A 20,805-nucleotide genomic window follows, 5' to 3' on the forward strand; every position below is an offset into this window, starting at 1 on the left:
AATTATAAATCCTTTCACATCCACATTGTGCTACATTCCTGCTAATGTACATATATGTGCATTAGTGTAATGTGTGTTAAAAACAAATGAAACATATCAAGACAGAACTATGCAGAAAAGACTAGTTTCCGGGTTTTGGGAAAGGAACACTAGCCTGTCTAACAATTTTCTGGCTTGAGGGATGACCAAAGGCATGTCACCACATTCCCCACTGTGCCGAACACTCTCTCAGAGGGAGAACTTGTAGCCGGGATGCATATAGTACTTCTTCGCCAGTTTGAGAGATGTGGGAAGAGTCTCTGCTGTTCCCACCACCAGTCAGCGGGTCCTCCTCACGGTCTAGGTTACTGATTGTAGGTTCGACTGTACTCAGAAGATATGGCTTGTTGATCTTGAGGGCTGAGCCTTTGTGTGGCTCCCTCTGCAGCCTTGAAGAAACTCCCCAAGTCTTTTTCTTTTTTGTAGGGGGGCATCCACTGCAGTCTCACCACGGGGATCCGCTGAGCCCATGTCCTTGACGAGAGTACCAAATAAGATATGATAATGAATAGGCTTTATAATATAAACATACTCAAGATTCATCTCCAGATGACACACCTGGATTTCATATACTTTTAATCCACTTAAAATCATTAATTTATCATACATGGCAGCAGTGCAGTCCTCGCCATTTCAGAAGTCAGTCTGGCATGAATTGGCAGTTATTTAAACATAATGGGCCTTGTACCAGAGTTTAGACGTCTAGCTATATGAAAAGCTTAACAAAGCAAAGTTTTTAATAAATGTACATGAAGCAACTAATGTCAACATGGACAAAATCATGATGTACTAATTTGCTTTTTTTTATGATGACCTGGGCAAAGTAACAACACAACATCTAGAAAGTTTTGTTTTCACAATGATTTAATGTAGGATTATGATATTATTGCTATATGAAAATACACATTGAATTTAATATATGGTTGGAAGAAGTACAAATGTGTCCACAACTTTACTTCATAAAAACACACATAAACTTATAGTATTTGGAATGTAAGAAGGACTTTAACTGTTTTGCCAGTCAAATTAACTTTAATGAGTGTGTTGTGGGTTGGGGTTTTTGTTTGGGGTTATTTTCCCATTTGACCTTCCCTGTGTCTTCGTCCCGGTTTCTCCCTAGTCTGGTGTCATAGATCCTGTCTTATGTTCCCTGTGTGTGTTTTGTTATGCTTCTGCTTTATTTTGGCGGTCAGCTTCCTGTCTTGTCTTGTCTTGTCTTGTCTAGTCTAGCTTTACTTTGTTTGTCTGATTGTCTTGCCCCGCCCTAATGTGATCCACCTGACGTCTCACCTGTTCCCCGTTACCTCGTTACCTCTTGTATTAACCCCAGTGTTTCCTTTGTCTCTTGTCGGATCATTCTGTTTGTTCGCCTGTCAGCACGTCGCTTTGTCTCAGTGTCCTGATTTTGTTCCTGTTTCCTTGGTCCTGGTGATTTAACGTTTTGCCTTTTTTTTGGATGTTTGCTTTTTGCCTTGTATTCTGGGTGGTTCGTTTTGTTGAGGCTTACTTTGTGTTTTTTGGACAATAAACTCCTGGTTACTACCCGCCTGCCTGCCTGCTGTCCTCATCTCTGCATTTGGGTCCAATCCCTCCTCCTTAACATAATGATCCGACCAGCTATGGACCCAGCAGCCTTCGAGGATTTGGACAGGCTGGAGTATGCCGTGGCCGGTTCGTCGTCGAGCTGGGGAAAACCACGGACGTGGGGCGCCGACTTATCATCTGTTCCCTGATAAGAAACGCTGTGACAAGCAAGCCCGGCTCTTTGAGGTCCCAGGCATGAAGACCCTACTCCGGGAGGTTTACCAGCTGGAAGCTAGCCTGCAGGTCATTCTTACCCCACCAGCGAGCTGGCGCCTAGTGTTCCAGACCCCCAGCTGACGACGACCGCCGCCGCGGAGCCCCAGCTGACGACTGCCGCCGCCGTGGAGCCCCAGCTGACTACACCGCCGCCGCGGAGCCCCAGCTGACGACTGCCACCGCCGCGGAGTCCCCCCGGCTGACGACTGCCGCCGCCGCGGAAGATCCCCAGCCGCCAGCTTCCGCCATTGAGGCGGATCCCCAGCCGCCGACCCCCGCCGTCGAGGCGGACTCCCGGCCGCCGACCCCCGCCGTCGAGGCGGACTCCCGGCCGCCGACCCCCGCCGTCGAGGCGGACTCCCGGCCGCCGACCCCCGCCGTCGAGGCGGACTCCCGGCCGCCGACCCCCGCCGTCGAGGCGGACTCCCGGCCGCCGACCCCCGCCGTCGAGGCGGACTCCCGGCCGCCGGCCCCGCCGTCGAGGCGGACTCCCGGCCGCCGGCTCCCGCCGTCGAGGCGGACTCCCAGCGCCGGCTCCCGCCGTCGAGGCGGACTCCCAGCCGCCGGCTCCCGCCGTCGAGGCGGACTCCCAGCCGCGGCTCCCGCCGTCGAGGCGGACTCCCAGCCGCCGGCTCCCGCCGACGAGGCGGTCCCCAGCCGCCGCTGACCGGGCGCCTTGGACTCTAGGCCGACTTACTCCTCTGAACTTGGCCAGGTACTCAGCGTCACTGAACCCCGGCTGGCGCTCGGTGGTCCTGGTCCCCGGCCGATGGCCAACCTTTGTGGCCCTCGGTCGGCGGTTGGCGTCCCCGACCCCCAGCCGGTGTCTGGGCCTCTGCCCTCTCGGGGCACTGGCTCCCGGGGTCACCCTGGTCTCGGCTCCAGGGGTCCCCTGGGACCCAGTCCCTGTTTTCCTCAGGTCCTGGTCCTAGGCCCAGGTCCTCAGGAACCCCTGTCTTTCCTGTCCTAGCCTCTCCTAGTCCTAGTCTCCCTAGTCTTGTGTCTGTCCCTGTCTCTGTCTTTGTCCCAGTCACTGGGTCTGTTCCTGTCCCCGTCTCTGTACCTGTTCGTATCCCTGTCCCAGTGCTTGTCCCCGTGCCTACGTCTGTCCCTGTGCTTGTCTCAGTCCCTGTGTTTGTCTCTGTTCCAGTCTTTGTCCCTGTCCCGGTCACTGTCTCTGTCCCCGTCACCCTTCCTGTTCCGTCTTTCTTCCTGTCCCCGCGTCCACCCCATCCAAATTCGTTCCCACACCTGATCCGTCTGTAGTCTCGCCGTCTCCGTCCGTCCATCTAAACTGCCCTGAACCCGACCCCTCTGTCTCCATGCTGTCCGTCCCGTCTATGACCGCGTCTTTTCCCACCTGTTTGTTCCGAGTCTAGCCCGTCCCCCAGTGAGATTCCTAGTACGCCCCCCCCGTGGGCTTTTTTCGTATCCCTCGTGTGCCTCTCCGTAGGCTTTCTCGTGCTCCTCGTGCGCCCTCTGCTGGGCTTTTCCGTGCGCCCCACCGTGGGCTTCTTTGCGTCCCTCGTGTGCCTCTCTGTAGGCTTTCTCGTATTCCTCGTGCTCTCGTGCGCCCTCTGCTGGGCTTTTCCGTGCGCCCTCCAGTGGGCTTCTTCGCGTGCCTCTCTGTAGGCTTTCCCGTATCCCTCGTGCTCCTCGTGCGCCCTCTAGCGGGCTTTTCCGTGGGCTACGTCTGGCGCCCTCTCGTGGAGAATTTCGGTATACCCGCTCTCGGGTCCCTAGTGCGCCCTCTCGTGGGCACCCTTGTACATCCCCTCACGCCTCGTAATGCCCTTTCCTTGGTCTATCTCCGGTGCCAGTGTTCGTTAGTCACCCATACTCCCTGTGTCTCTGTATATTTCTCCCTTTTCTGTTTGTTTTTCTTTGTCCCTGGGTCGGTGTCTCCCCCGCTTGGTATGGACACAGTTGATCAGGTGAAAACTTATGAGATCATGGAAGTGTTTCAGAAATGTAATGTCTGTTCTTCTTCTTGCAAGTCTAGTGTAGTTTTTAGCTTCTAATCCAGAGAGCCTTCTGTTTTGTGCGTGTTTTTAGGGAGAGATAATGGTAAACGTGTGTATGTATGTGTACCATGCTCTCTTCATTTCTCTGTTTGTACGCCCAGTACAGGCTCTACAACTCTAGTAATTACATTGTTACTGTGTGTGTGTATATATATATATATTACTGTTACCGGGATCCTGCATGTTTATATATGCATCTACATGAGTTGTTATGTCTTAAGATCCTGTCGTTCTTTAGTGTTTGCTTTCAGCCAACCCTTGCTGTTTTGCCTTTTGTTTTTTGTATCTTTTTTGTGTTGTAGCCAAACATCGTCCTTCTTCTAGCTTCTCTGGTGGCACTCTGCTCTCTGTCCCCCACCTGTCTCGTTTAGTTTTTTCTGTCCCTGTGTTGGCATCCCCCTCGTTTTGTCCCCTCTTTGGTCTAGTCACGTCTCATTCTGTCCCCAGTCTTCTTGCTCTGTCTCTTTTTTTTGCTGTCTGCCTGTCTTCTCTGTGTATCTCCCGTTCCGTCTTCCTTCTGGTTGCCTGGTCTCATTGTTGTTTTTCCCTCTCTGCTTTGGTCCCTGTCTGTCCCGCTCCCTTGTTATCTCTTTCCGTGTTTCACTCCCTGCCCCTACCTCCCTGCGTTTTCCTCTTTCCCTTTGTTTGTCTGTCTGACCCCTCACCTGTCTCTCTCTGTTCACTGTCTGTCTCTCCCTTTCTTCCATCGCTCTGTCTCTCGTGCTTTTTGTGCCGGTCTATCTTGTTCTTTGTCCCTCTCGCTTCCTTGTTTTCTTTTTGTTTTGTGTGGGTGTCTCTCTCTTTCCCTGTGTCTGTCCTGCTCTCTGGGTTTCAGTCCCTTTTTCTGCCTGTTTGTGTGGGTGACTCTCCCCGTTCCTCTCTGTTTCTAGTGTTTTTTGCCTTTCTATCTGGGCTGCGCTGTACCTGTCCCTGCTTGCTTCTCCGCTCCTCTTCTCTGTTCTTCTCCTCCTAGTCCTCTCTTGTCTTCATCCTCGCCCCTTCCCGATTACTCGTCTCAATCGCACTTGCTTTCTGTATCTGTCTGTCTTGCTCTCTGTGCTTCTCCCTCTTTCGGTGTGGCTCTGTGTCTCACTGTCTTTCTGGTTGTATCAGTCTCTCCCATGTCTCTCTTGGTCCCTGTGTTGGTCTAGTTCACTCTGTCTCTGCGTCTTGCTGTCTCTTCCCCTTTCTATGTCTGTCTGTCTTGCACTCTGCGTCGCTGTCACTTTCTCTCCCCCTGTTTGTTTGTGTGTGTAGCTCGCTCTCTTTCCGTGTGTCTCTGTCTCTTGCTCTCTGTGTCTCTCTCCGTCTCCCCGTCTCTCTCTGGCTCTCTCTCTGTGCCTGCCCCTAGTTCCTTTTCGGCTCCCTTTCTGTCCCTCTCCTCCTATCCCTCGCTGTCTTTGGTCCTCGCCCTGTCTCCATTGCTCTGTCTCTGTTGCTCCCTATGTCTGTCTTCTCTGTGTCACTCTCGCTCTGTTTGATATCTCTGTCTGTCTCTCTCTTTCTTTCTGTTGGTTGTCTCTGTTTCTCCCGGTCGGTTTTGCTCTCTGTCCTGGTGTCTTTTCCCCTGTCTTTTTCGTTCCCGGTGTCTGTCTGTCTGTCTGTCTGTCTTGTCCTCTGTCTCTCTCTCATTCGGATTGCTGTTTATCTCTCTCTGTCGCTCTCTCTCCTTCTATGTGGGTCTCTGTGGTTCTACCGCTCTGTCTCTTTCTCCTCCTCTGTCTTGTTCTGTGTCTTTCTGTGTCCCGCTCGCTCTCTCCCTTTGTCCCTACCCTTTGTCCCTCCTCGGTCTTTTCTCCTTTGGTCCCTCCCTCGCTCGCTCTCTTTGTCTGGTCTTCTGTCCTATCCTTTCTCCCCTCCTGCGTCCTCTAGTCTCAGTCTTGTTCCTCCTTCGCACTTTCCTTCGTCTCCTTTCCCCATCTCCTCTTCCTTGGTCTCCTTCTTCCGGTCGCTCCCTCCTCCTCTGTCCCTCTCTCGCTCCCTCCTTCTCAGTCCCTCCCTCCTTTCCAGTCCCTCTCTCGCTCCCTTGTTCCTTCCTCTTCGGTCCTGCTCCTGTCTCCCCTTCAATCCCTCGTTGTGCCTCTTCCTTGTTCCCAGGTCTGGCTTACTTTGTCCGTGCTCCCCTATGGCCCTTGTCCCCCGTGCTCCGGGTTTTCCTTCTGTCCCCTTGTTTCTCCGTCCCTTGGCCCCTCTCTTCCAGTGTCTTCCGCCCTTACTGGGTTGTTTTTTGTTCTCTTTTGGGTTTTGTTTGGGGTTTTGACATCTGGTATCTGTCTTGGGGGGGGGTTCTGTTGTGGGTTGGGGTTTTTGTTTGGGGTTATTTCCCATTTGACCTTCCTGTGTCTTCGTCCCGGTTTTCTCCCTAGTCTGGTGTCATAGATCCTGTCTTATGTTTCCCTGTGTGTGTTTGTTATGCTTCTGCTTTATTTTGGCGGTCAGCTTCCTGTCTTGTCTTGTCTTGTCTTGTCTAGTCTAGCTTTACTTTGTTTGTCTGATTGTCTTGCCCCGCCCTAATGTGATCCACCTGACGTCTCACCTGTTCCCCGTTACCTCGTTACCTCTTGTATTTAACCCCAGTGTTTCCTTTGTCTCTTGTCGGATCATTCTGTTTGTTCGCCTGTCAGCACGTCGCTTTGTCTCAGTGTCCCTGATTTTGTTCCTGTTTCCTTGGTCCTGGTGATTATACGTTTTGCCTTTTTTTTGGATGTTTGCTTTTTGCCTTGTATTCTGGGTGGTTCGTTTTGTTGAGGCTTACTTTGTGTTTTTTGGACAATAAACTCCTGGTTACTACCCGCCTGCCTGCCTGCTGTCCTCATCTCTGCATTTGGGTCCAATCCCTCCTCCTTAACAGAGTGCATATCAAAACATTACACTGTGGACCTCCCACTGCCCCCCCAAAAAAGTTTCAGGCTCAGGATTTTTTTTTCACTTTAAGCCCGCATATCAAACAGTTCTTAAGTCAGAGGGTCGTTATACTTTTCCTCCATTGCCTCCTTCAGGCCCTGGGCAGTTGACTCTCCCGTGTGATCTTGCAGGAGAAAAGATTTTGCAAGCATTGACTCTGCATTGCAAAATCCTCATCGATGTAATGAACTGTCAAACTAGTGTACGGATCCATTGTCCTGATTGACCACAGATCCGTTGTAGTGCTTTATGTTGGCAAGATCACTCTCTATTTTCTGTACATGGCAGGTAGCGCTACCTTGGAAAAATAATTGCACAAGGGGATCTCGTATCGTTTATCCAGAGTTTTGACTAGGAATTTGAATCCTTTGTTTGTCACCGTGTTTATTGGGCACGTCTTTGGCCAAATGAAATGTAACTGCATATGTCATTTCACCGTGTCTTTGGGAAGCGGTGCGGTACGGTGATGCGCTAAACAGGCTCGCTTCAATGGATGCCTGAACCTGAGTTGATGTTGTAGGATGATTAGTCTTTGCAACGCTTTTCTTGGCCCTCAAACTTCATTGTGGGTTTTAAATGGTTAAAGAGGTTTGTTGTGTTGCTTTGTGGCGCCAACACAACTTTACAGCACTCTCTGCATATGACCTGTTCTTGTTTTGTCACTTGCCTTGAATCCAAAATGCTTCCAAACAATGCATGACGATCCTATTCTCAGGACAAGCCCCTACGTTAGACATTTTTTTGTTTCCCAGATTAAGATAGTTATAGCGTTATGACCGACTGCTATCTGTTGTGGAATTTTCCTCAAGTTTCTCTGTCCTCTGTGAGTCTCTACATCTAGAAACTAAGCTGCATGGTGCAGGGAACAACTCTGATTGGCTCATGGAGGCACGTGATTAGACGGTGGCTATATAAAAACCCCAAAGACTTTTGATACGGATCGTTCTATGAACGGAATGACACATTTTAAATATTGCGTGATCACGTAAATTTAATCGTGGGAGCCAAAATCGTGATTGTGACCATCTGATACCAGTATCGGATACTGGTATCTTTATCGGGAATTACTGGAGTTTATGCACCGATCCAATACCACGTAATAAAGAAGTAGTTCATTTATGCTGTTTTCCCGATATAACTGACTGCCAAACTGGATAATAAAAGAAAGTTCTGGGGCGTTCATTGTTTGTGTTTGTTCATGTTTCACAAAGAGTTTAACCTGAGCCAGATCAACAACAAACCACATCACATCACATCCATCCATACAGGGATAGAAGCATACAGTTGTTAAAACATAATAAAATATATGACCCACTGGTATCGGATCAGTACTTGGTATCGGCCGATACGCATGTTCAAGTATTGAAATCGGTATTGGTAAGCAAAAAATGGTATGGGACCATCTCTAGTTGTAATTATGTTTTCAGTTTTCACGTTGCTAAGGTGGCAATCATGATTTATATTTTTCCCCAAATCGTGCAGGCTTAATCTACATGGGTGAATATCCAGAAAACCTTGTGCAGCAATATGTGGTATGTGTTTGTGTTCTCTTTTTGATCTCCTGATTAATCTCTTGGGCTAAAATGATTCATTGATAAATAGAAAATGTATTGATTTATAATCAATTTTGATAATAATCATTTAAAATGTTCTGTTCATAGCATTAAACAATCAATACTTAAGAAATCTTAGACGTGACTTTAGACTGGCTAGTTGTGTTGTAGGTATGTGTATTTTCAATGTATTTTCTTTATATACTGTATGTCATTATTTAAAATTCATCAAAGGCAGGGCATAGATGAAGACGCCATCAATGAGGCCATTGAAGACACCACTGTTGGGATTTATGTTCTTAAAGAACATGCTTCAAGTGATGAACCGGAGGACATCGGAATGGTCATTGAAGGCATCACGGTGTTGATAATGCAGCACAGAGGTGGGTAGAGTAGCTAAAAATTGCACTCAAGTAAAAGTACTGTTACTTCAGAATAATGTGACTCAAGTCAAAGTAAAAAGTAGTCATCCAAATAATAACTTGAGTAAGAGTAAAAAAAGTACTTGGTGAAAAAAAGTACTCAAGTACTGAGTAACTGTTTGGTAATGTGTGATTTTTTTTTTAACACAAGCATTCAATTAGACAAACATACAAAATAATCCATCTTTAGGCAAATTATAGTTGATCCAATCAAAATAAATTTAAATGTATTAATTACAAAAAAACTTAAATAAAGAGACTTCATCAAATTTGAAACATTTGTGTGTGTGTATATATACACACACAAATGTTTCAAATTTGATGTATGTTAATTAATGTATTAATTTAATTTTAAATATATGTGTGTGTCTTGGGACAGAAGGATGGATTCAAACGCACGGCTCATAGGGAAGGTATTTATTGAGGAAAAGGGAGTGGGAGTAGGGAGATTTACGCCGGGAGTGGGAGTAGGGAGATGGACGCCGGGAGCAAGCGGGCGGCAACCCGGGGGAATCTGGAACGGGACGTGGGGAGCGGCTCCGGGAGGGACCGGGAGCAAGGGCCGAGGAGGAGGCGAGGGCACAAGGAGCTGAGGCACGAGGAATGGAGCAGGATGGTGATGAGGGGGAGACACGGGCACGGAGAGCGGAGGCGGTGGCGACGCTGAAGCACGACGAATGGAGCAGGATAAGGGTGAGGAGGAGACGCCGTGAGAGGAGGACTGGGGGGGTCTGAAGCCAGCTGGCCAGAGATGAACTGAAAAGGAAAACACAGGTAGAGTGAGTAACAACACACACAGAGACACGAAGACTAGCACTGGATTTCTTGAGACGTTCACCCATGTAGTTGAGCTGACAATCAAGTGAAGAGTGGGTGAAGAGCCGGGGTAGATAAACAGGAGTAGATGATGATGGCAGGCAGGTATGGACGGCGGGAGCGGGTGAGGGCTGGCAGGTGTGCATGATGATGATGATCATAGTTGACGGGGTGTGTGATCAGCTGGCTTCAGACAGGAGAGGGAAAACCAAAACACAACCAAGACAGACAAGGCAAGACGACAAGGCAAAACCAAAACAAGGCAGACAGGGCAAAACAAGACGTGAAGTAGGGAAAAAAATAACTAAGAGGACAGACTCACGGCCAGCCGGACCCCCACCATGACATATATAGGAAATGTTCAAAACATATGTAACCTAAAAGACAAAATTTTGCCTGTCCACAACAACAAAAAAATACTTCTACATGTTTCCTCAAGTTAGATGAGTTTTTGAATGCTGAAATGTCCGTTAAGACACAGCTGCATAATGTAGCTGCTGTTTCGCACTTTTACTAAAAGGTAAACATGCTTTCAATTTGAGGCCAGGGTTGTTCCTCCTCGTCTGTGTCACATCACATCGCATACCCTTCATGATACATAGAGATTGGAATGATTTGATTTCAGTTAACTTAATAGCTGGTTGGATTTGCATTGACAGATAATCTTATGGAAAGTTCCCCATGCCTATATCTAGGTATGGTGAAGGGTATGTGATGATGTGGGGGGGCTATTTTAATTACAAAGGCCAAGAGAACTTTATCAGGATGCATAGTATCCTGATCCATGAAATAAATGGCCTTTATGGGAATTTAACATAGGGGTGTGCATATTTATGCCCCCTGAAATTTTAAGGAAGAACATTTAGTTATTTACATCATTCATTAATAAAGAAAATTGGTGTCTGTAAAAGGTTGGACTTTGCAATTTTTTTAAATTAAGGCATTAAAGCTGCAGTAGGGAGTTCTGAGAAAAGGTGAAACAAAAAAACATTTTGGCTTACTAAATGTAGGTATCGAAACAATATTGCTTATACTGAGGGTGAAGGAGTTAGCAAGTAAAGTTAGTCTTCACCTGCTACAACATTCCTGCCGTGCCACAAGCTAACAAGCTAACTGTTAGACTTAGCAACAAGCTACAGAGTAAACTGAGATTTGCGCTATCACCAGTGTACTGAAAGTGTACTGTAACCATTGATATCTTAGTTGTGTAGTTCTTAAAAAATGAAACAAATCAAGCAGGGATACTTACATGTCTATCAGGGTATGGGCCGCCAACAACAACAGCTCTCCAGAGTCCTCTGTCCTGGGCCATTTTCTCTAACTGGTTCCAGGTGTAGCCCATCTTGGTGGTGTCAGCCTCAAGGTCGCGTCGCCAGGTGTTTCTTGGCCGACCTCTCTCCCGCTTGCCTTGTGGGTTCCACCGCAACGCCTGCCTAGTGATGCTGGTTGGAGGTTTTCGTAGGGTATGCCCTATCCAGCCCCATCTCCTCTTCCTGATTTCTTCTTCGGCAGGGAGTTGGCCCGTCCTTTCCCGGAGGTTGGTATTACTGATGGTGTCAGGCCATCGGATCTGGAGAATTCTTCTGAGGCAGGTGTTGATGAAGGTCTGGACTTTTCTGATGGTAGTCTTATTTATCCTCCATGTCTCTGCCCCATACAGTAAGACTGACTTTACGTTGGAGTTGAATATTCGGATCTTGGTGGTCACTGACAGCTCTCTGGAGGTCCAGATGTTCTTGAGCTGGGCGAAGGCCGCTCTTCCTTTACCAATCCTTGCCTTGACGTCTGCGTCTGTACCGTCCTGCTGGTCAATGATGCTTCCCAAGTATGTGAAGGACTGCGCTTCTTCCAGGGGGCTCCCATTCAGGGTGATGGGTTCTGTGCTTGCGGAGTTGGTCTTTAGGATCTTGGTCTTGTCCCTGTGGATGATTAGGCCGATTTGCTGCGATAAGGTTGCCACTACATTTGTCTTATACATTTGTCCCCTGGTAGGGGTGACGGGCAGTAAGTAAGTAAGTAATACTTACATGTCAAGCAGAAATGTGGCTAACGCTAGCTCTGAATCCGTGTTGAATCCTTTCAGGAGGCGTAGCTCCCTCCACCTCTGAAAAGCCGCTTCGATGTTGACCCTTGTTTTATTTCGGGCTCGGTTTAATTCTTTTCTTTTTAGCTCGCTTTTCGTCATCGGTCTTCTTCTGTTTGCCCGTCTTTGTTTTCTGAGCAGGTGTCACTCGAGAAATTGGCAGTTTTCCTGAAAAGTTGTTTCTCCGCGATTAGCAAAGCAGCAGTGCACTAGCAATCTTGAGCTTGAACGGTGTTACACGCTGTGCGGGGGAGGGGTATAAGCAGCGCGTACACAAGAGTGATTGACACTGCTAAGACAGTCCTCCTGGCTCTGATTGGCTGTTTCTGACCGGGAGCGGTGTGTTTCTGCAAGTGGCAGCAGGAGCACAGAGAGGAGCCACAGGAGCTTGGTTTTTTCACAGATTATCTGTCTCATATTCTACTGTCAGGACATAGTGGCAGTTTTAACAAATATGTAAAAAATACATTTTTACAAAAGTTACCTACTGAAGCTTTAAAGATCAATTTCCAAAAGATGTTTTTTTTTTCTTCTCTTTTTTAATCAACTTTAGCATGGGTGTGTAAACTTTCTGTAGCCACTGTACATCATTTGGACTAGTTTTGTTTGTTTGAATTAACTGGACAGGATTTGCATGGAAATAACCTTTTGCAAACAAAGCAAAAAACAGGCTCCATCTAGACTGACAGGCCCCTCTGGTACTGCTGTACCAGATGGACCGCTTTTCACCTTGGGAAAAGAGTTTTGAAAACATTTTTCTCTTTATTCCTCAGTATTTTCTTTTTTTACATGGTTGATATTTAAAAAAAAAAGAAGAAAAAAATGGGTAACCTTGGGATTTTCAACCTGGACCCTATTTTCCTATGTTCTTGTTACTGATGGAAAAAACAATTTTTGACATTGGTCAAGTATAAAGCAAGATTGTTGCGCTGGGCATCTGCCAAACCAGCTTCAACGTAAATTACAGGACAATTGCGCACCTTCAATTTACGTCAAAGTGCTGTTTTTGCTGCTGACAGTCTAAGATTAATATTTAACAATTGTTGTTCAACATTACAGAGATAGACCTTTTTGTTAAACAGTAAGATCTTTTTTGTTTAACATGAAACAGCACTTAAATCCCCACCACCAAACCCACCAGACTAAAACACTGTTTAGGATCTTACTCTTTAACAAAAGGCCTATCTCTGTAGTGATCCGCATGATGGTGATACTTACAATAATATCTGAGTGTGTCAGCGGCAAAAAACATTACTTTTAGTGGACACTAACTGACGATGCACAGTTGTCCTATATAACATTGCAGCCTAGTTCACAGCGATCTTGCTCAATGCTGGACCAATTTTCAAAGATTCACACAAAAACATAGGAAAATGGGTCCAGGTTGAAAAAAAAACATGAAGTTACCCTTTAAGCTTTGGAGTAATCTTAGTAACAAAGCACTAGCTCTTATTTTGATTGATTCACTTTGTGACATGTTTGATTTAGACTATTTTAGGGAATTAGTGTTTTATGTGAGCACTGTTTGTGATAACAGTTCACAGTATTTGTATTTGCATGTGAAAAGAGTACTATAATTGTCTTTGCCATGTCCACTGAAGATATGTTTTAAGTATTATAAATGTATTTGCTGTTCAAAGTCCACTATGAAGATATGACTTGAAGTACCGTAAAGATGGTTAGTGCAAGTTTTTTTTAAATATTTACAACCATTGAGTATGCAATTTGAGCAATTTGAAAACATTGTGGTTTGCATAGTTGTGTGGTTAAATCCACTGCTGTTGATGCACAGGTTAAGATTTTTGATCCCTTTCGTGAAATCTGTTTATGGCAACTGCACAAAGTCATTCGTTTTGGGTAAAATTGGTGCGTTCCAAGTTGTAATACTCAATATTTACAATTGTCAACAACTCCAGGAGAGTAGAACGGCCGGCTGCAGCAGGTCAAAAGTTCAAGAGCCCACTGTTGCTTAGTTATCTATGCAACCTAACTCTTGAACTTCAGCTCTCCTGGCTCAACTGTGGTGTCCGGGTTCAGCCTGTTGATACATTACTAAGGACATAACAACGGCAAATCATTTTTTTATGAAAAAAAATATATTTTGGAAAATTGGATTGTATGAGTTCAACAATCAACTAGTGTGGACTTCAGCGGAAAACAGGAAATAAACAGAGGTATGGATTAACACAATTTTTATGCCTTTTTGTCACATCTACAGCAGTCGGATTCACTGTGTTCCCTTGGAAGGATAGGCATCACTGAGTGTTTGTTTTTCTCTCTATTGACAGCACTCCAAATATCCAACCAACAGAGCTAAGTGTTGAAATTGACCAGAATTTTCCTTTACGCACGCACGCACACTCTCTCTCTCTCTCTCTCTCTCTCTCTCTCTCTCTCTCTCTCTCTCTCTCTCTCTCTCTCTCTCTCTCTCTCTCTCTCTCTCTCTCTCTCTCTCTCTCTCTCAGGTACCTCCCATCACACTGTTAAACACACAGCACAAAGAGAGAAGACAGAAGAGGGACACAATGTGAACAGGTAGTAAGTCAGCATCATGTCCATCAGTGGGAATCTGAGGAAGATCTGCAATCTTCCGGGGCGATCTAATAGAAAGGTGGAACTCTGCTTCAGAGGTCAGTAACACACACTCACCTGTTTGTAACTACATGAAGAAATCTCGCGGTCTGTTTTACTGGTTTGTTTTCGGCCACTTTGAAAGTAACTAAGTACATTTTCTCAATTACTTTGCATTACTTGAGTATTTCCATTTTATGCTGTTTACACTCCATACCAATTCAGAGGCAACTATTGTACTTTTTACTCCACTACATTTATTTGACAACTTTAGTTACTTTGCAGATTTAGATTATTCATACCAGATATAATCAACAAATAAATATGATTATTTTTATTTCTTGATTTAACCTTTATTTAACCAGGAAGTCCCTTGAGATTGAAATCTCTTTCCCGAGGGAGACCGGGCCAAGACGTCAAACCAGTTACAATTTAAATAGAAATACAGCATAGTCAAAATCACACATAGAGGAAAGGAACAGGTCACATGTAACAGTTGCAGGACATGTGTGACGTAGCAAAAAGTAGAAAGACATTATTAGTACCTAAAACTTGTTCTTGAATCAATATGTGGCTTTCCTGATCCAACAACTGCTGGAATAGCCACACAGAGTCATGTGTTCTTGTTGGTATTTACTGCTGATGTTTGAGTGAATGTATGAATGAAAAAGGAAAACATTACGGTGCCTTCACACATGACCGGAAGTTATTAATTTCCTATGGAGATTCGCAGACCGCATGCAAGTGGGTCCAAACCGATGCGAATGAGTGCAATGCGAAACAAATCTGGTCATCTGGATGCATTAAAACAATTGAACTTGCACGACCTATCTAATCCGAGTGGAAGATAGCGTTGCTATGTAAACAAATCTGAATTCTTTTAATAAAATAAAGGATTTAATTTATTTACGATTTCATAATATGTTGTTATGTAATCAATTCATTTTGGAGTATGAGAAAAGTTCTTCTGTGCAGAAACAATGCATAGCATACCCTCTATGGCTAAGTTGTTCAGCAACAGACATTATTTATTATTTATTTATTTTATCTATTGACATTATACCGCTTAATCGCATTTAGCCGACCTAACAACATCCTGGGCAACTTTTCTCCGCGGTCAAAAGGATGGCTTGTGCATTTTTTTTCTACTTACTTCTGACGCTTTCAACAGTGTAGTACAATGTCCACTGGGGGCGCAATGCGTATTACTGAGCTGATTTCAAGTGGCAGTGTGAAGGCGGCGTTAGTGTCCCTCCTCTGCAGCTCAGCAAGGGAACACAAAGAGGGAATCCTCTAGTGAAAAGACGTTCACTTTAGAATTACTTGATTTGACTAACTCAGACTGCTGAAACCTCATTATAACTTCAGATAAGCTAGAATATATGTTTCCATTGGAGATATTCTACCCAATCACTTCTACTGAAAACACGTTATAAAGGAGTGCCTTAATGTGTAGATTGGATCAAATCCCGACACTTTTCATGTAGGGCAGGGACCAAACTTCAGCAAGCACTGGGGATGGCAACAAAAGGAAAAACTCACAAGCAGAAAGGGCACCTGGCTATTGTTTTAGGGCTGACTTAAAAAAAAAAGTGTTTTACTTAAGACTGCAAACGTGTGGCGTTTTATCAGCGCTCACTGAGGCAGGCTGTGTGATGGGGTGGCAGGAGAAGGAGGACCAAGATGCGGGTTGGCGGGCAAACACAGGCTCATTTATTGATAACCAAAGAGCAACCACAAGGGCATAAAACAGTCCAACAAAAAGTCTCAGGGAGCACTGGGAAGGCAAACTCCAGGAAAGATGTCCAAAAAACAACCACAGGGGGAATAGTCCTAAACAGGCCTGGGAACAAAAAACACAAAACAGGTAAAAAGCACAGGGAAGACTCACAAGGAATATCTGGACAGGAATTCTCACAGCAACAGGCTGACAGGACACAACGCACAAACTGGAATGATCTAACAAGAAGCAGAGGAAACACTGGGGTTAAATACAAGAGGTAATGAGGTAATGAGGAACAGGTGAGACATCAGGTGAAACACATTAGGGTGGGGCTGGACAATCAGACAAACAAAGCGAAGCTGGACAAGACAAGACCAGACAGGAAGCAGACTAAAAAATAAAACAGGAAACAGAACATACACAAGCATGGAAACACAAGAGAATGTACGACACCAGACTAGGGGGAAAACTGGGACAAAAACACAGGGAAGGCCAAACAGGAAAATAACCCCAAACAAAAACCCCAACCCATAACAGAACCCCCCCCCAAAGACAGATACCAGATGTCAAAAACCCAAACAAAAACCCAAAAGAGAACAAAAAACAACCCAGGAAGGGCGGAAGACACCGGAAAAGAGGGGGCCAAGGGACTGGGGAAACCAGGGGACAGAAGGACACTGGTGACAACGGCAAACCGGGAGTACTGGGGACAAGGACACAGGGGACCATGGACAAAGGAGTTCGAACAGGGAACAAGGAAGTGGACAACCGAGGGAGCGAGAAAGGGACAGAGGAGGAGGGAGCGAGAGAGGGACTGAGAAGGAGGGAGCACGAGAGGGACTGAGGAGGAGGGACCAAGGAGACAAAGGAAGCAAGAAGGCGAAGGCGCGAGGAAACAAGAAAGGAGAAGGGGCGAGAGGCTAGCCGAGGAAAAAGCATCGACAGAGGGCACAAGGAAGGAGCGCACGAAGAAGCCCAGAAAAAGGGTTGGAGACAGGTAGCAAGCAAGGGACCAGAGGAGAAAAGACCGAGGAGGGACAAAGGGTAGGGACACAGGGAGAGCAAGCGGGGAACAGAGAGAGAAAGACACAGAGCGCAAGACAGACAGAAGGAGAGAAAAAAGGCAGGACGCAGTGACACAGAGACCCACATAGAAGGAGAGAGAGCGACAGAGAGAGACAGACAGCAAACCGAAAGAGAGAGAGAGATGCAGAGGACAAGACAGACAGACAGACAGACGGAATAAAAAAGGCAGAGGGGAAAAGACACCAGGACGGCGAGCAAAACCAATAGGGAGAGAGAAAGGGAAAGACAGAGAGACAACAGGAAGAGAGAGTGAGACAGACATAAAGACAACAGAGCAAGAGGTGCACAGAGAAGGCAGACAGACACAGGGAGCAACAGAGACAGAGCAAAGGAGACCGGGCAAGGACAAAAACCAGCGAGGGATTGAAGGAGAGGGACAGAGAAAGGGAGCATGGCACGGAGAGAAGGGTGAAGACAGAGAGGTTAAGACGGACAGACGAAAAATGAAAAAAAAACAGGGAGAGACACCCAGACAGACAAAAAGAAAAAAGACTGAAACCCAGAGAGCAGGACAGACACAGGGAAAGGGAGAGACAACCATGCAAAAAACGAAGCGAAAGGGACAGAGCGAGATGAACCCACAGAGAGACTGGGCGAGCGGAGAGGAAGGCAAAAAGAAACAGATACCAGGACAGGAAGAGAGCGAGACAGGCGGGGGACAGAAAGCAGAGAAGAGACTAAGGGCCAGGACAGGGAGAGAGATCCAAACAAAACGAAAGGTGGTTACACCGACAGACATAGGGACCGAACAAAACAGAGGGGAGAAACAGACAAGGACATCGAGAGCAAGAGGCAATGGGGGAGACAGACGAGGAGACAAAGCGATACAGAGCGGGTGAGAGAGACAAGGTGAGCTGGACAAACACATGGAGAAGCACACAAAGACAGCGGCGGCGAATCGGGCAAAGAAACAAAGCAAAAAGACAGGGGACAGAACTGAGACCTGACTAGACCACAGAGAGGGACTGGAAAGGAAGGAACGAGCCAAACAGGGAGACAAGGCGGAAAGAGGAGGGAAGGAGACCAAACATGACAAATTGGACAATACAAAAGGGACACGGAGACGGGCAGGAAACAAAAGCGGAGAAAAGAAGGAAGACAAAGAGGCAAAAACAAGGGGACGAGAAGACAGAAACGAGAAAACGAGGCGAAACGCCAAGAAAAGACAACACGAAAGAGGGAACAAGACGACAGCGGACAGGATGTAAAGAGGGAAGTCAATGGGACAAAAAAGGAGGCGAGTCGAGGGCACGAGGAAACAGGGAGAAGAGAGGCCAACAAACAAAAGGGAGAGAGGTACAGAGACAAAGAGTATGGGAGACCCACAAACACAGGGACCGAAGAAGGACAAAGGGAAGGGCACTAGGAGGCACGAGGGAACGCACGAATGTGCCCAGGAGAGGGCGCACTGGGGACCCAAGAGCGGGCATGCTACGAAGCCCCACTAGAGGGCGCAAGAGGGCCGAGAAAGCCCACGGAGGGGCGCACTAGGAGCACGAGGAACACGGGGAAGCCCACGGAGGGGCGCACTAGGAGCACGAGAAATACGGAGAAGCCCACGGTGGGGCGCACTAGGAGCACGGGGAACACGGAGAAGCCCACAAGGGGGCGCACTAGGGGCACTGGGAAGCCCACGGGGGGGCACACTAGGATCTTCAAGAGGGGACAGGCCAGACTCGGAGCAAACAGGTGGGAGAGACGCGGACATAGACGGGACGGACAGCATGGAGACAGGCGGGTTGGGTTGAGGGACAATTGTGGGTGGGACGGACGGAGACGGTGTGACTGTAGACGGATCGGTAGTGGTGGCAAATTTGGACGGGTTGGACACCGGGACAGGGAGGAAGACGGGGACAGGAACGGTGACAGGGACAGAGACAGTGACCGGTACAGGGACAAAGACTGTAACAGAGACAAACACAGGGACTGAGACAAGCATGGGGACAAACGTAGACACAGGGATAAGCACTGGGACAGGGATACGCACCGGGACAGAGACAGGGACAGGAACGGACACAGTGACGGGGACAAAGACAGAGACAGGGACGGATATAAGACTAGGGGGACTAGGGCTAGGAGAGACAAAAACACGGGGGACAGGGGTTCCGGAGGGCCTGGGACTAACGCCAGGACCTGAGGAAGCCAGGGGACTGAGTCCCGGGGGACCCCCGGAACCGGAACCAGGGGGACCCCGGGAGCCAGTGCCAAGAGAGGGCAGAGGCCCAGACACCGGCCGGTGGTCGGATGCGCCAACCCCCGACCGAGGGCCAGAAACGTTGGCCGTCGGCCGGGGGGCAGGGCCACCGAGCGCCAGCCGGGGGTCAGCAATGCCGGGCCCCTGATCAGGGTCAGGTGGTCCGGTCAACTGATCTAGGTCAGGAGGGCCGGTTGACTGGTCCGGGTCAGGGGGCCCGTCTGGGTCAGGGGGGCCAGTCGGCTGGACTAGGTCAGGGGGACAGGTCGGCCTGTCTGGGGGGCCAGTCGGTTGGTCTGGAACTAGGGAGCCGGTCGGCCGGTCTGAGTCAGGGGGGCCAGCAGGCTGGTCTGGGTTTGGGGGGCCGGTTGGTTGGTCTGGAACTAGGGCGCCGGTCGGCCGGTCTGAGTCAGGGGGGCCAGTCGGCGGGTCTGGATCAGGGGGGCCAGCTGGCTGGTCTGGTACAAGGGGGCCAGTCAGCCGGTCAGGGTCTAGGGGGCCAGTCAGCTGTCAGGGGGGCTGGTCGGCCGGGTCTGGGTCAGGGGGGCCGGTCGGCCGGTCTAGGTCAGGGGGGCCGGTCGGCCGGTCTAGGTCAGGGGGGCCGGCCGGCTGGTCTAGCTCAGGGGGGCCAGCCGGCTGGTCTAGGTCTAGGGGGCCAGTCGGCCGCTGGGGATCCATGGCGGTAGCAACCCGGGGCTGGGTGACCGGGGCGGCTCCCAGGGAGGACTGTTCAGTGCTAACTCCCTGGGAAGCAGTTTTTCTGGGCGCCGGCTGGGGGTCCGCGGCGGCGGACACCGGATGAGGGTCCGGGGCGGCTCCCAGGGAGGACTGTCCAGTACCGACTCCCTGGGAAGCAGTCCTTGCTGGCGCCGGCTGGGGGTCCACCTCGTCGGCGGGAGCCGGCGGCTGGGGGGCCGCTTCATCGGCGGGAGCCGGCGGCTGGGGGTCCGCTTCGTCGGCGGCAGCAGTCGGCGGCTGGGGGTCTGTTTCGTCGGCGGCAGCAGTCGGCGGCTGGGGGTCCGCATCGGCGGCGACAGCAGTCGGCGGCTGGGGGTCCGCATCGGCGGCGGCAGCAGTCGGCGGCTGGGGGTCCACACCATCGGCGGCGGCAGTCGTCAGCTGGGGGTCTGCGTCCGCGGCAGCCGTCAGCTGGGGGTCTGCGTCCGCGGCAGCGGCAGTCGTCAGCTGGGGGTCCGCGGCAGCGGCGGTTGTCAGCTGGGGTTCTGCGTCCGCGGCGGCGGCAGTCGTCATCGGCTGGAGATCCGCGGCGGCAGTAGTCATTGGCTGCGCTGCCTCCGGGAAGCCCGAGCCCGCGCTGCCCTCTGGTAGGCGCGCGGACCGTTTAGACCCCTTGGGGGAACCCCACTGAGGCGGACCCATGGGGGAGCTGGTCCGCGGAAACTCCCGGGAGGACTGGTCAGTTGCGACTTCTCGGGAGGGGGTCCGTGGTGGTCCCGGAACATCGGTGTCAGACGGTTCCGCCGATTCCGGGAGGGGACCAAACTCACTGTCGACCTCTCCACCGCACCATCATAAGATGCCACGTTAGGTGGAAAATCCTCCTGTGCAGGCGGCGGAACGAGGATGACA

The 20,805-nt window shown here is 49.0% G+C and overlaps 1 long non-coding RNA gene across 1 annotated transcript; it reads left to right on the forward strand.

Moving 5' to 3' along the window:
- Nucleotides 1-8,249: 8,249 nt before the first annotated feature.
- Nucleotides 8,250-9,395, forward strand: LOC116677806 (uncharacterized). The gene is made up of 3 exons (XR_004329060.1): nt 8,250-8,299; nt 8,555-8,703; nt 9,122-9,395. It is a non-coding gene; the product is annotated as an uncharacterized LOC116677806 (long non-coding RNA).
- The last annotated feature ends 11,410 nt before the right edge of the window (nt 9,396-20,805 follow it).

This window comes from Etheostoma spectabile, unplaced genomic scaffold (genome assembly GCF_008692095.1).
Source record: "Etheostoma spectabile isolate EspeVRDwgs_2016 unplaced genomic scaffold, UIUC_Espe_1.0 scaffold00005837, whole genome shotgun sequence".
In the NCBI taxonomy this organism is placed as follows: domain Eukaryota; kingdom Metazoa; phylum Chordata; class Actinopteri; order Perciformes; family Percidae; genus Etheostoma; species Etheostoma spectabile.